The sequence below is a fragment of the Plectropomus leopardus genome, chromosome 7, assembly GCF_026936395.1.
Source record: "Plectropomus leopardus strain MGB_pleo_1.0 chromosome 7, ASM2693639v1, whole genome shotgun sequence".
NCBI classification, from domain to species: domain Eukaryota; kingdom Metazoa; phylum Chordata; class Actinopteri; order Perciformes; family Serranidae; genus Plectropomus; species Plectropomus leopardus.
The window spans coordinates 20,716,011-20,731,315 of record NC_142182.1 but is presented as its reverse complement, the minus strand read 5'-3'; the positions used below and the strand labels follow the sequence as shown (position 1 = coordinate 20,731,315).

The following is a 15,305-nucleotide window of genomic DNA, read 5'->3' as shown; positions in this document are numbered from 1 at the left end:
GTGCAGTCCTCTGATTGGCCAGCGTTTCTGGATCGAGTATGGAGCCGGCCGATTATTGGGGCCAATATTTGGCATTTTGCTGATTATCTATATAGGCATTTTATTTTAATGATTGCTGATAAAATTAATTAATTATAAAATACAAATAAATTGTCAGCACGGGAGAAACTTTCACATTGTAAAACCCCAGGGTGATATTTTTAGCTATTTTTATTTATTAATATTTTTATTTAAATGATCAGTTGACTTTATAAAAAAAAAGATGCTGGGAACTTCCTACATACGATGTTGAACATTTCAGTATTTTCAGTATTTTAGTATTGATTAAACATTTTCTAAAGGAATTTAAACAATGTTTTGTGTTGGAGTTTTTTATATTCCAAATTCTAAATATTGATGGAAAGATTTTTATTTTTATTGTAAATGCATATCGGTTACAAATATTAGTTATCGGTATCATTAACTACTAATAATTGGTATTGCTATCAGCTCTGACAAAACAATATCCGTCAATTCCTACTCGGTGGGACTTTCCCAAACCACATCCTATCCCTTTACCCTGCCCACTTCCACTCCATGTCCATGTTCACACTAATTGTCTGGCACATTAAGTGCTGTCCCACACCATCCAGCGAGAGGTAGAGCAAGTTATTAAACCCTCCGACAGCGAGCCAGTACTGGTGATGTATTGACCACGTGCAACGCTGAATTGTGTTTGTCATGAAGAGGCACCGTACAAATAAAGTTTCATGCGACTGTCCTTAGGAATGTAAACTGCTCAAGCTAAGACAGACATTCAGTATTGTCATAAAGACGATAACATGTAAATGCTACTTTGTATTTATGATTTTCAAAATACCTTTATCTTCACTCTATTAAACAGTATTTGTGTTAGTTATATTTTTAAGTGCTACAAGAATTGCAATTGCAAAAACTGTTCCAACAGTGGAAGTTAGCTGCTTGGGCAAACTCAGCCCCGCTCGGCCGCTGTCTCTATTGCGCTTGCTCTACGGGCCTCCCACTGCAGAAGTAGTGTAAATCTTTACCAGATCTTTCAGGTAATTTTATACACGGCATTTTAACAATTTGGCTTCCTGTGCTTTTGAGCAACTGTCATAGGAATAAATGAGGCCCTGCATTCCATGCTGTATCCAGTTCTCTGAAGCCATTGAAACCTGGAGCAACATCACTCTCCTTGTCCTGCTTTCAGATTCTTTTTACAATATTTAAACCTTTGAACCCTGAGCAAATGTGTGCAATTTCTTTCAGAAACATGGGAAAGAGGCAATAAACAACTTGGTAAGAGTTTTTTTTTTTTTTTTTTAACTAATTCTAAGGTTATTTTCTTGTACATTTTACTTATTTCTTGCTAAGTTTTGTGGCATTTTTGCTTTTGTTGCTCATTGCCTCCTGTGTTTTTGAAAGAAATCAAGTCAATTCGCTCAGGTTTCAAGGAGTTAATTTTCCATGCTCTACCATCACTGCAGCTGGGGTTATGACTGTAACAGCACTGTAGCGGCAGCAATTTCTACCTTTACCTACTTTTTCACTGGAACAGCTTGGGTCGCTGTTTACCCTCTATCAGCTGATGTCATTCAAATACACTATAAAGCATATGGTAAATGCAATGGGACCCATTTCGAATGTTTATGTTTCAAGTTTTAAACAGTCTATATAGTATATTTGTGACATCACAACTTCATGGAAATCTTTACAGCTTGTTTAAGCGCACAGTTTTAGAATTCAAACTGTCTTTCTCTGTGGATTGAGCGTTTTAATACCCCGTTACCTGTTTTATATTTAAAAAAAAAAAATGGGAATCTGACTTTTTGCAATATGGGACGTTTAAGCAAACTGTAACAGAAGTATATGCCTCAACTTAGATCCCATTTTTAGCACTGCTTGTTGGCCTCGTGGATCTCAAGTGTTTACCACAGCCGGGCATTCAGTGTCGGCTCAGTGGTCTAGCTGGCGTTATTTGTCGCATTGCTCTCACAGCAGCAAGTGATGAGTCTCCTGTGACTGTGTGCTGAGCAGCAGATGGAAGAATGTGCTCTTTCAGAAAGCCAGCTGGCTCGAACTAGAGGGGGCAGGAGAGCCTTTAGGCACACTTAGGCTGCTTAAGGAGTCTTAATAGTAGTGTATGTATGGGTTGGAATTGAACAGTCATAACCAGAAGCATGGGCGTTGGAGGTTTACGTGTCAGGTTTAACGTGGCATTTGTGCTGCTGACTCTCAACTTGTCACTTCTTGCACAGGAAAAGTGTTAATGTACAGCGCGTATACAGCTGGTGCCTTCTGAATTGGCAATCTGACAAACCTCCAGACCTTGTACGTATGTCTGGAACAGAATTGATGATTACTTTTTTCCATTTTCGTTTCTTTAAAAGTTACTAGAAATTGCTCTAAACCTTGATAAATGTTATCCCCGAGTTCTTGATTCATGATCATATTGTCTACCTTGTAACAGCATATATCATTCTGCTCATTAGCAGTTTCCTGCCAATAGACAAACTTCTATGTCGGGAAAACAGCATTTCTAAATGGAAAATGTGTAATCCTGGAATCATAACAACTCCTGTTGGCTTAAGTGATTTATTGTGACTAGTGTTGTACGGTATGCTGATACTATGAAAGTATCGCGCTACTCAGCTGTTCGAAACGATACAATGCCGCCCCATGTTAATACCGATACTTTATGAATGATAGTAAATAAGTTTAATAAGAGCTGTGTTTTTCCGCTTACGACAGAGAGGCTGTCTGTGTGTGAGTGCGGGCTGTCCCAAGCTCTTTTCACTCCCTGCAGGCGGAGGACAAGTGTGTGTGTGTGTGTGTGTGTGTGTGTGTGTGTGTGTGTGTGTGTGTGCTGTTCCGAGCTGTGCTGTTACTCGCACCAGGTGTTGTGGGCGTGCCAAACAAACAATTGCTGTCATGGTGAGATGCAGAGCGAAAGTCATGGCTGATAAAGTTTCAGATGCTTGTCTTGCCGACCGTCCACAACTTGTTGACAAAGCAGACGCATGGAGCGAAAATAGTATTATTCGCTTACACTGCCAACAGTCAGGGTGACCCCATGGACACCACAAAGCATCCAAAGCATCTCACCAACAGACACTATTAATGAATTCAAAAATAGCGACAGGTTGGTTAGTGAATGTGATAACTAACATGATGACATGCCCCCATACGTCCATACAGAGTGGCGACCTCAGTTAATAAGGAGGTGTATTTTGTAGTTTGTGTTCAGTCTACTTTAGTGCACCGTTGTAGTGTGCAAGCTAATAATTCTTGGTTTGAGCTTTAAGAGCCTGATCACCAAGTGACAGACTTACAGTTACTGTTATTTGTGTGTATTGTTTTTATAGGCTATCAAACTGAACCATTAAACTGTATATTGTGGTTCTATTTTAAGTCTTAATCTGTTCAATGTGCTTGTGGCATCCTATAACCCAATCTTACACTTTCTATACCAGTGTTTCTCACCCAGGGGTCCAGGAACCCCCAGGGTTATGGAGGGAGTTCCAGGCAGTTCCCAGAAAAATGGGGAATAGTTTATTTTTGCTATTTAATTCACTATTGAAGCGCGCCCAATGTAGGGGTCATAAGAGTGACTTTTCTGATTATCGTTTTGGTTCATCCTCAGGGTGCGAATCACCAGAGGGCCTTCGATACAGTATTATCACCATGCTTAAGTCACAATACAATATTGAAATATTAAATGTTTTGCAATATGCTTGCAATAACATATATTGGGATATATTAAGATTTATTATAGGGATGTCACCGTCATGTTTTTTTTGCCTCGATTCCGATGCACGTCATTTAATATTGACTATCTGCCGATACCAGTCCCGATCCAATATTTTTGGTTTCTTTAGAAAATACAGCTGCACAGTGCACACTTAAGGTAGGCTTCTTCAAAGTTATTAAAATAACAATAAAGTGTAATATGACAAACCCTACCTTTAATTTTTTTGGCATTGTCACTGTCCCTTTAAGACAGTGACAATGAGACAGGATGAGGCCCCGTTTAGATGAGAATGGCCCCACGAAAAATAGAGTCTTTCATTTACATTTTAAAAAAAAAGAGTAAATCAGTGTTCATTTGATAACATTGTGAAAATGATGTTGTGTCCACAAAAACAACAGAAAACGCTGTAGTATTCATGTCAAGCCAGCAGTTAGCAGTGTAACTTTGTAATGACACAACATAGAAGAGTACCACGTACGTACGCAGTGCAGTCAAGTGCAGCTGTGACATCGCATCCGTGCATTGCCAGTTTACACTGTAACGGAAGGTACAAAAAATATGCTGTCAGGATTTCTAAATATCCTGGTATACTATAATACTATAGTACTGCCCCAACCAAATCTGCACAACCAGACAGGGTCTGTGTGGCAGTAAAGACCTGTGATTATCCAATACACAGTCTGGTTTTCGAGGCAGTTACAAATGAAAGTCTTGATTAAATACAGTCTTTTAGAGTTTTACAGTTTCATCAATCCTTTTAAAAAGTCGTAAAATTATTGATATTAAGTTATTGGTGAATTACAAACTTTGTTAGTCCTCAATGTAAGTTTTAATTGAGCAGACTGTTTGGCATATGCATTTACTATTTCTGTGCGCAACATAGCACTGAAAACAAGTAGGATGTCAGACCCATGTGAGGTGTTTTAGCAGGTAGAAATGTCTCTGCAGTGGGTGGGTCATTAACTGGTGAGTCAGCATTTAAATTTTTTACACTATGTACAGCAACAGCAGATTTTCATAATCAAATCAACCCTTTGCTGACATGCCACATTTTGCATGATAGGTGTGTAATGTATTGGATGAACAAACACACATGATTAGGCGTACTGGCTATTTTTCATGCTGCCATGTCATTAAAGCTAAATTGAGCTTTTGACCTTGGTCTCAGCATTTGCCTCTTTTACCAGATTTGACTAATGATGTGCAGGTAATCGCTCGCTGCAAATATGGTTGCAGGTAACTCTGTAGTGGTATGTTGGATGGGACTGAAAAGTTACAGCTTCTCTGTACCCTGACCTTTTGATACAGATCTTAAACTGATAGTGACGTTACATTGATGACATAGTTTCACTTCCTCTTTCTCATAAGCACCAGTATATAATACATCTGTTCTTTTTTTCTTTGTTCCCCTTTTCTATGAACATTTTGATCTAGAAATTGTGGGATTCCCCCTCAAAGCTGTCAGAAGCTTATCACATCAACCACTTTCTCTCAGCTTACTTCCTCTAATTTTGATGAAGTTAGTGGTTTCTTGCATTTCTCAGAGTGATTTTTGGTATCCCTCTGAGAGCTTGCCTGTTCCTGTTGCAGGCATACACTTTAGATGGAAATGGCTTTAATAACAGCAGGAGAGAGATCGATCCCTCTCGGGGATAAAGCAAAATTTATGTCCTTTGACTTACAACCAACATGTTGTGTGGCCTCTGTGTCATTAAATATTGAGGCTACTACTGTTTGCTGTCCTCTCTCAATTGATATCTTCCTGTGTATCTGCCTAAAACATTTTCATGAGTTATGCTGAGTGACTGAGGACAATTTTTTAAATTTGTGTTTTATTTTAGATCTTAAGTCAAACTACAGTGAAACTACCAAAAAAAGATCTAGTCATAAACTTGTGTCGTTGTTTAGCCAACTGGAACAATGCAAATTGTAGTTCTAAGATGATATGAATATAAAATGTGAAAGTAATCCATTTATTCAGTTCATTGCTTATATTTTAGACTGGACAGCTTCATCGCCAGCAGCTCATGGGACACAGAGTTAGCTGCCAGTTTACCAGATAATACTAGGCTAGGGCTGTATCACAGTATAACAGTACACCGGGGTATTTAGAAATCCTGAATGCATGTTTTTAATACTGTCATAAACACAGGCGCTGCTCTTTCTATTAAGCTCATTGTATGTAGTGCACAGCATGCACCACCACAAGACAGTCTCCAGTCTCTGTTAGTGGAACTGGCAGCTGAGCTGACTAACAACACGACACCTATTGGTGGAGGAATAAGTTACAGGACTGTAAGCACCCGGTGGCCAGCAAAAGCAGAGAGAGACTGTGGGGATAACTGCATGTTTTTTATAGCCAGATGAAACCATCCTGATGATGTGAGCTCAACGCTCTGTCTCTCTCTCTGTTCAGTCTGGACTCTATGCCGCCCCAAACACTTTCAATCCATTCCAGTTCAGTCGGGCCAATCAGGGATCTGCTCTGTAGCTGGAAACGTAAACAGCCAATAAGGGATGGCGTTGTAGGTTATCAAGTCAAGTCAACTTTATTTATATAGCACAAGTAGCATGCGGGCAGCTGTTTTCAAAACAGTAATGACTGCTACCAAAGTGACAAGCCTAACATTAGTGGAATAAACAGCAGTAAGTGAATTCATGGCACAAATAGAATAGATGACAACGATTAAAGAAGAACAAGAGCATGCAAACATAGTTTCTCAGAGAAAAAGACTTTTTCACAGGTGCTCCTGTTTCTGTTAAACTCATTGTATGCTTCACAGACTGGATTTGGCAAAAGCTTTATTTACTAACTGTCTCTGGTGGTGATGAAGATGTTCCCCGACACAAATACAATGTTCATTTATGTTTGGTTACTGATTGTGGAAGAGAAAGTCTATGGGGAATAACGGAGTGGTTTTTCACATTTAACTTGGTAAATTAGGGATTTATTTCAACCAAACTTGAGGTGGTGGTTGTTGGAACAGTGGAGTAGATGGAGTTACTAACTAGATTACTAGCAAGACTAAGCAAGAGTGAAATGTGTTTTATGAGTTAACAAGCAATTAAGCCTCATCAGTCTTCTGTGACCAAGAGAAAGTTCTATTCAAAAGTTCTGCAGTTGTATCTCTCTGTTTTTGTTGTGAGAATATTACTTTGCTTAACATTTTTTGAGAATCTGTTGTGTATTTAATAGACTGAAAAGCTGAAAGTAAGTAGGTCATTGGCCTTTGCATGGGGAGTTACTGCCACACATTTATACTGTATGATATACCAGGTGAAATTTCAGGAAGGTATGAAGCTATGAAAAATTCGATACCACCCAAGCCTAAATGATGCTTGTTCAGACTGAAGCTTTGACCTGGTATAAATATTTATATGTCATCGATCTAAATAGATCAACATGACTTATTGCAACTGGATCTGTGACCAATCTTAGTGACATGAAGGGTTAAAAACGCATATTGCCTCATCCAAAGAAATAACCAAAGGATTAATATTAATTTATGATGCTCATATCTGTAGTGACTTTAAGCTCTCTCAACAATAGTGCAAGTTATTGCTGTAAATTTCCACAAGATGAGCTGATTGAATGAATCGTGTAAAGTTATAACACTCTGCCTTCACTGTCATGTTAAATTTCCTATGTAAATGTTGAAGCGGTCTGCTTGTCAGTTTTACAGCCTCATTTAGCGGAGTGGATCTATGCAGAAAGAACAGTTGCCATAGCAATAAACATGACAAGAGCAAGGGAGGGTGAAAGTCATGTCCCTTACTCAAAATGCAGCATATCTACATTGTACTGTGGTGTATTTAGGCTGCTGTTAGTGGCTATTTTTGTCTACAGTTTTTATGATGATATGATCTGTTTCTTCCTGTGTGTGGGGGTGGGTGGGTAGGTGTGTGTGTGTGTGTGTGTGTGTGTGTGTGTGTGTGTGTGTGTGTGTGTGTGTGCGTACGTGCGTGCGTGCATGTGTGTTTTTTAAGAAAAAAAACTTAGCTCTTAGCAAAACCTGTTTACTGTTAAAGTTTCAGATAGCCAAAAGGCCTTCTGCTGAATTTGATATCATCTATAGATGTTTCAGGCCAGAGGAACTTTTCCATAGGTCGAAGAAGTCCCCTTTTTATTGTGTTTGCGCTGCAAGGACTAGTAATGATTGTAGTTCTTATCACTCTGTTTGGCTCCTGTTTAAGAGTAGGTCCTCTCTCACCACAAGATGAACCTTGAGTGATGTAAGCGTATGATACAAACACTTAAGCCAATGCACTTCCGTCAACCGCCACTTTTAAAACCTGTGAGCTGTGTAAATAACAGACAACAAAACTTGTATAGAAAACAATGGAAGAAAACGCAAACAAATTGACTGATGGTGAAGCTCAGGCTTTGCTGACCATATATGCGACGGCGGAAATATGACACGATTTTGACTTGTCAAAGGGAAATATAAGAATCTTCTATGGTCAGTTTACATTACTTCAGCATTCCTCTTGGCAGTGCAAATGCAAACTGAAATAGCCCTTGAAAGTTCTTAGTCCTCAGGGGAGATCCCCGTTCAGCAGTTCCTCTCAGGGAGTCCCCAGATGTGTTTACTCAGAAAACACCTCAGTATGTCTGGCTCATGAATTATGGGAATTTTATGCGATACAAACACATAATTGGCCCTAAAATACATTGTCAACAACTAACAGTTGCTAACAATGTGAAGTGTTTCAGTACAATCCTCACAACACATTGAGGATAAGATTAAAACACTGAGAGAAAGAGCTCTCCTTAAAGGGATACTTCGCAGATTTTCTACCAGTTTTGTGTCAAATCAGTGTGGGTAGTATGTGTAGGTGAAATGTAGTGAACTTCCCTACATCTAACCAGTGCCAGATAATACAAATGTCACCACCAGTGTTGCTTCGCTGGCTCTTGGAAGTGGGAGTGTTGCCCAGGCTGTATTTCCACACTTTCGTGTAATCTGCCACCCATGCTGCCGCCACTACGAACAGAAAGAGTATACAGCTGATCAAGAGACACACTCGCCTCTGTCTCTCAAACTGGGTCAGAAATCTGATCAAACGGTAAAACTAGGCAGCGCTGATTGAATATAAATCAAGATTATGTAACTGCACTGCCTACTTGCGTAAAATGTTTTCAGAAATGTATTTTAATGTCTTCTTTCGCCGTAATGGCAAGAGTTTGTGAACGGGAAGTAGGTGCCACAGCTCCTTGTACAGTGAAAATGTCGAGAAAAAAAAATCAAATATCAAATCAAATATAAACCAACATTCTGTTACTGAGTTGCATATTTCTGGCTTAAACTGTTTTCACAAACATCTTAGCTTACTGTTTAACTATTAAAAAAGATTTGGCAGCCGTCATTGTTTCACATTGACCAGTCCACATTACATCAATCACCAGTGGGAGTGTTTATTGGTCTGTTTAGCGAATAGCTTTCTAGTTGTTGGCTTTTTACCTCTTGAGCTTGTGTCCTTTCTCTCTGTTTTTTCCAGTCATTTAGCACCATTGCGTTGATTGCTTTGCTCAGCAATAAGCTGTTTGTGGCATAGTTACTGAAAATGATTGGTTCTGGACTCTGGATTTTGATGTGAAGCCGTAACACTCAAAAGGTCAAATTTATTTTCAGATTTATGGACCATTGTGTGGTACCATATCAACCCGTGACCATTGGAGCAGTGCTGACAGTGAAGAAATGGCATGTGATGTGTCTTCATGTTTTTTGTGGAGAATGCTGGCAGACTTGAAAACACTGATGATAACTTGTATCTGGGTTCAGACAGATTCCACACAGCATTTTCCCAGGCTTACATTGCCCAGAGGATTCATTCATGCATCAGAAATGAAACCTCTTTGAAGAAATTTTTACTGCATAAAGATTCCAACTTTGTCAGTTGTAGATTGGACAGTGAAGCCTCTATATGAAGAACAAGGTCATCACAGCTCTGGGAACAAGGAATGGTCATTTAAAATACACAAATAAACCCTGAAAAGTGTGGACATGTTTTTTATGCCTCTGTGGCTGGAAGTGTTGTGTTTTTGGGTTGTTTGTCCGTTCCTCCATCTGTCTGTCCGTCCCATTTTTATGAACATGATATATCAAGAATACTTTGAGAAAATTTCCTGAAATTTGGCACAAATGTTCTACCTTGAAGTCAAAAACGAATTGCAATTTTAGTGGTCAAAGGTCACTGTGACCTTGCATTCGTCTCATTCTTGTGAATATGATATTTCAAGAACATCTTCAGGGATTTCCTGAAATTTTAGACAAACATCTACTAATTCATAACATTAAATTTAGTGGTAAAAGGTCACTGTGACGTTGCGTCTGTCTCATTTTCTTGAACACAAACAGTTGAAGAACACTTTGAGGGAGTCTCCTCAAATTTGATACTAATGTCCTCTTTGAATTAAGGATGAACTGAGTAGAATTTGGTGGTTGAAGGTTAAAGGTCAATGTCACTGTGACTACATAAAACATGTTTATATGACCCAAGAATTCAAAAGTGAACATTTCAAACAAATATCTAAAATGATATAATTATGAAGTTCTGATACTTTATATCCAAGAGGTCAAAGGTCAACTTCACTGAGACATCATAATAAACACTCCTCTGGCCTTTACTCAACGTCACATCTCAGGAACAGAAGGGGAAACAGTTGCTTAGATACTGAATTGGTGACACTAATCTTGGGTGTCCATCTTGAAACTATGCTGATTGTATAGATCTTCTGTGCTGCCAGGGGGAAGATGTGGGTGAAGCACTCATGTTTTCACAGACGTGGATGTAAACTGTAAGTGCAACTTCACCGGTGTGAAGAGGCATACAACTGCATGGCATTAATTCTTGTTTGATATTGTCACAGTGCAGTAAGACCAACATGTCCACACCCAACACTGACAGAAGTGTTACAGTCCAATACAAAGTGAAGGTACAGTACAAAGAATGAAAATTAAAGAATATAAAAAAACCCTTCTGAGTTAGCGGAAAGATGTGACACACACAGACACAGCTTGAAATTTACCACAAAGCCAGATCAGACTGGTCAGGAACCTTTATTTAGAACCTGTGCACTGCTTTGGTAACATGATCTCAGACAGAAATGTTTGCCCTACCTTTGACACGACAGGCTGCCCTACCCTGCCCTGCTGGGGAAAACCTCCACAGTCAAAGTCTGTTTTTCATCAACGCATTCAATCAGCTGTACCCACTGAGAACATCCACACCAGAAAGCCCGGATCACCCTTTGCACCGTGAAACACCCAAAGTGGTAATTCAAGGCAAACACTCCAAAGCCCTCACAGCTGGCTTTCTGATGTCTGATCGGCTATGCCAGTTAGGACTTTGGCCAAGTAAGACAAAGGTCAAAGCTGCTAGGCACCCTGACAGTAAAAAATTATCAAAGACACTCTGCTAGTGAAGTACAGTGATGAGGTGAATCCAGGTAAAAGTCTGCATAAGTGTATTCCCCTCACTAAATCTAAAGCAGTTGTGAACGATGAGAGCTAGATAAGAATAAGCTTGGAGACTTAGAAACTTAAAAGGATTTTTTTTTTTTTTTTTAAAAAGTTTGGCCAAAGCTGAAATGTGGAATATGCAAAAGGGGCTGTAGCTAAGTAAAGAATATTTCTGTCAGTGTTTCAGTCAAGTTAATGGAAACTGAGCCGTTATTTTGATTTTGTTTTCCTTAAAAGTGAATGCCATGGCCACAGTGCATGTAACGAGTGTTTTGCAGTGTTTGTGTGCTTTAGATTTTGGTCTTATCAGCAGTTCAGGAAACTTCCCTCTCTGTCTGCATGACAGATAAAATAGTGGTTGTGGTTGATAAAACAGTTTTAACAAGATGGTAACTTGCTACCAGATTGTCCAGATTTAACATTCACAGAAACCTTTGTGGGGGTTTGTCCACCCATTCTAAAGCCCGTTTTACACTGCTTGTCAAAGGTGGGAATGTTGTGCCCTTACTCTGCGTGCTGTTCTTTGTAAAAGGAACAATTGCGGAATGGGGGGACAGACTTGTCTTGCAGTTAAGCCTGCAGCAGCGTTAGTGACAGCTCCGAATAAACATCAATGTAAAAAGGACGACCAGCAGGACTGGACCATGTGTGTGACTTTTTGATGATGTGTTATTTGTGGCCTGACTGCCGGGAGATTTAAAAAGCAGCTACAAGCAGTTAGTAACTAACTCAAAGAAGAACAGCAGCACAAAATGTCCGCAAATTGAAAAAAACAATGAGGTTATTGAGCTCCTTACCCTCCAAGCAGAGGACGAGATCTGCCGCCATACTATAATGGAGACAGAAAATTATTGTTTTTGGCATGTTTTGCCATTGTCATTGTTTATTAAGTGCTGCTGGATGCACGTTATATGTCACAGAGTCCAACGCTGTTGTGTTACATGTCACTCCCATCACGCCTCCTTTACTTCCGCGATGCCAGCATGCTGTCTAAAATCAAATCAAAGGGGGCATAAAGAACGGACTTTGGAGTCGCCCTATACAAGATTTCTGTGTAAAAAGGGCTTAAGTTACGATGGGACTTTTGGGAAAGGAGCCAGGAATCTGCTATTCTATATCTGAAGTGATGGAGAAATGCATTTTTGCAGCAAGTCTGGCTAAATAATTAAAGTATAACCTTTGTGGTGTCACCACATCAGAACACTGCTGTCAGGGCCTGCCCCAGTAACAAATAGGAAAATAAACTCTGTACAATGGCACAGAGATTAGTCATTAAGACAGCTACAGTCAGCTGGTTGTTCTTTCACCACCCTCTGTTCCTCATCCTGGCTTTCAACTTTGCATACAGACACAGTTTGATGAATGACCTGTTCAGTGGCCTTGTATTTAAATGCACCTAAGATTCTCCAGATTTGACTGCCTGCGCATATTTGAATCTAAGAAAACTATATGACAGAATTAACCCTAAAACCTAATACCTGACACAGTCTGCCTCAAGCTCTCATTAGTAGGGGTGGGGGAAAAAATCGATTCATATAAGAATCTCGATTCTCATTTTTAACGAATCAGAATCGATTCAAAAATCCTAGACATCGATTATAGACTATATTTACTAAATATAGTCTTTTCTTAACCCTCTAAAAATGTTTTGGGCCTTAGAGATAGGGTGAGAAGCTCGGTCATCTGGGAGAAGCTCGGAGTAGAGGCGCTGCTCCTTCGTGTTGACGAGCCAGATGAGGTGGCTCGGGCATCTAATTAGGATGCCTCCCGGACGCCTCCCTGGTGAGGTGATCAGGGCACGTCCCACCAATAGGAGACCCCAGGAAAGACCCAGGACACGCTTGAGAGACTATGTCTCTCAGCTGGGAAGAGCTGGACGAAGTGGCTGGGGAGAAGGAAGTCTGGGACTCCCTGCTTAGGCTGTTGCCCCCCCGACCCAACCCTGGATGAGCGGTAGAAAATGGATGGGTGGATCTTTTTCCTTCTTCTGTCACCACTGCTTACAAACTTCTGTATGGACACACAGACACATGTACCCACAGACAAACACATACGTCATATAGTTGAAATACAAACTATTCAACTCTGATGTCAAAGGTTATACCACAAGAGGAAGAGTAAAGTCTTTTTGACTTTTTTTTTTTTGTTATGAGCTAAATCAAAACCCTGGTTAGTGGCAGAGGGGAAGCACTGGTTTTACTGTAGACTCGGTGTGAATAGTTATGACTTAAACCAAATCTGGCATGTTGTTAGAGGCGGTTGAATATGGTGCTTGGTGATTGGACCTTCTAAACCAGAAAGTAAAGTTGAAGTTTAGCCATTTGGGGAAATGAGACATGACGAGCTATTGCTGTGCTAAAAGTTACAGCTAATAAACCAGGAGGAAGAAGATTTATGAATGTAGAGCTTGCGCTTTCCTATCAACAGCAACACTTTAAATTTAGATTTTAGTATACTGCCATCTTAATTGTATGAAGTTGGAAAAAGAGAATATGTGCTTAGCAAATGTATTCTGGATAGAGATTTTAAAGGAATAAATCCATCCGTCCTGCCTCATCCCCCCTGACTGAGTTTAGCTTGTCTGGACAAATTCAGATTAGTTCCATTCAAAGAATCTGCAGAAGAACAAGTGACGGCCCACTGCCCCCCTCTCTTATTAAGTTTTTCATTTCTTTGAGCAGTCACAGGGTCTCTGTCTTTGAAGCAATTTTATTGGTGGTGCTGGGGGTGTTTTTGTCATATCCAACATGCACTAATGCAGTTATATTTCTTTTAAAACACATTATTAAAAGGAATTTTGGTCTTTAGGTCTCAGCTATACTAGATGAGGGGTTGTGCTCTTGTGTTGAAATGTATCTGTATCAGACCAGTAGACTGTAATTAATTTGATTTAATTGGTTACTTATTCGGCAATGGAGTGGTAAAAGCACCTATCTGTGGCTGCAGACGCACACTTCCCCATTTTGACCAGTTGGTGTCAGCAGTGACAGTCACAGCGTTTCCGACCCAGTTAGCTGAATGGTGCCGCTACGTTTGAATTGTGACCCGGTGGAGATAATGAAACCCTCACCGACCTTCCTTTTGTGGTGGAGTCTGGGGGCTGCCAATTCCTGCCGTTGTCTGCATGGTGGATGTGGTTGGGCACTATCCATTTTTCACATCAGATAATTTTGGGAGCTGTAAATTCATCTTGATCAGCTCAAGAAATGACCTCCAGTTAAAATCTAAATATGATCACCAACAAATGTGCCTCTTGCTGGGTGGTTTTTCAACTCTGACAGAAACATTGTGGGAAAACTGCTATGATTTTGAGACCATGGCCTTTCCCGAAAATCTGCTAAATTAGGGAAATGCTGAAACAGGGTGGTGAATTTTAGGAGGTGCGAGACCCAATGACCTATGGGCAAAAGGACTTTTCTTCCCAGATTCTTCCTTAGAAAATGTCGGCATTTGTGTGCAATAGGGTTCTATTGGTATACTGATTTAAAGTACTGTGGTATGAAAAATGTCGGTTATCATTTGCTTGTCCATGGTATTGAAAAAAAAATGCAATTCGGCGGACAATCTCACCTTTATTTTAGTCATTTTTTAAAGGGAGACTTTTTACACATACTCCTATTTAACCAAAAAAAAAATGGTGTCAGGCTAAAAACAAGAATAAAATATTTGTTCAACCTTCTGTTTTCATTCCTTTAAGGGTAATGTAAATGCTAATAATACTGTAATGCCGTGATGCTACAAAGCAGCGATATTTTCTGAGATAATTACCATACCATGAAAATCTCATACAGTTGCAACCGTGGTATATAATTGCTATCTTTTCTTTAGAACATCTGTATTGCTTGACAGTAGGGCTGCACAGTTATGTCAAAAACGATAATCACGATTATTAGATAAGTATTGAGATCACTTTTTTTATCACAATTATTCATTGTTCTTAAGACAAAAATATTTTTATGGCACTTTTTTTCATCTATATAAACTGCGCACTGCTTTCACTGCCATGTTGTGCAACATTAAAATAAGACTGGTCCTTATTCACAGTGCATCTCCTAGAAACAAAATATGAATAAAATTGTACCAAAGCTTTT

At 39.6% G+C, this 15,305-nt stretch overlaps 1 protein-coding gene across 5 annotated transcripts in view; it reads left to right on the top strand.

Moving 5' to 3' along the window:
* Positions 1–15,305, top strand: part of LOC121949958 (suppressor of tumorigenicity 7 protein homolog) — a 74,575-nt gene that overhangs the window by 845 nt on the left and 58,425 nt on the right. The window lies entirely within an intron of this gene.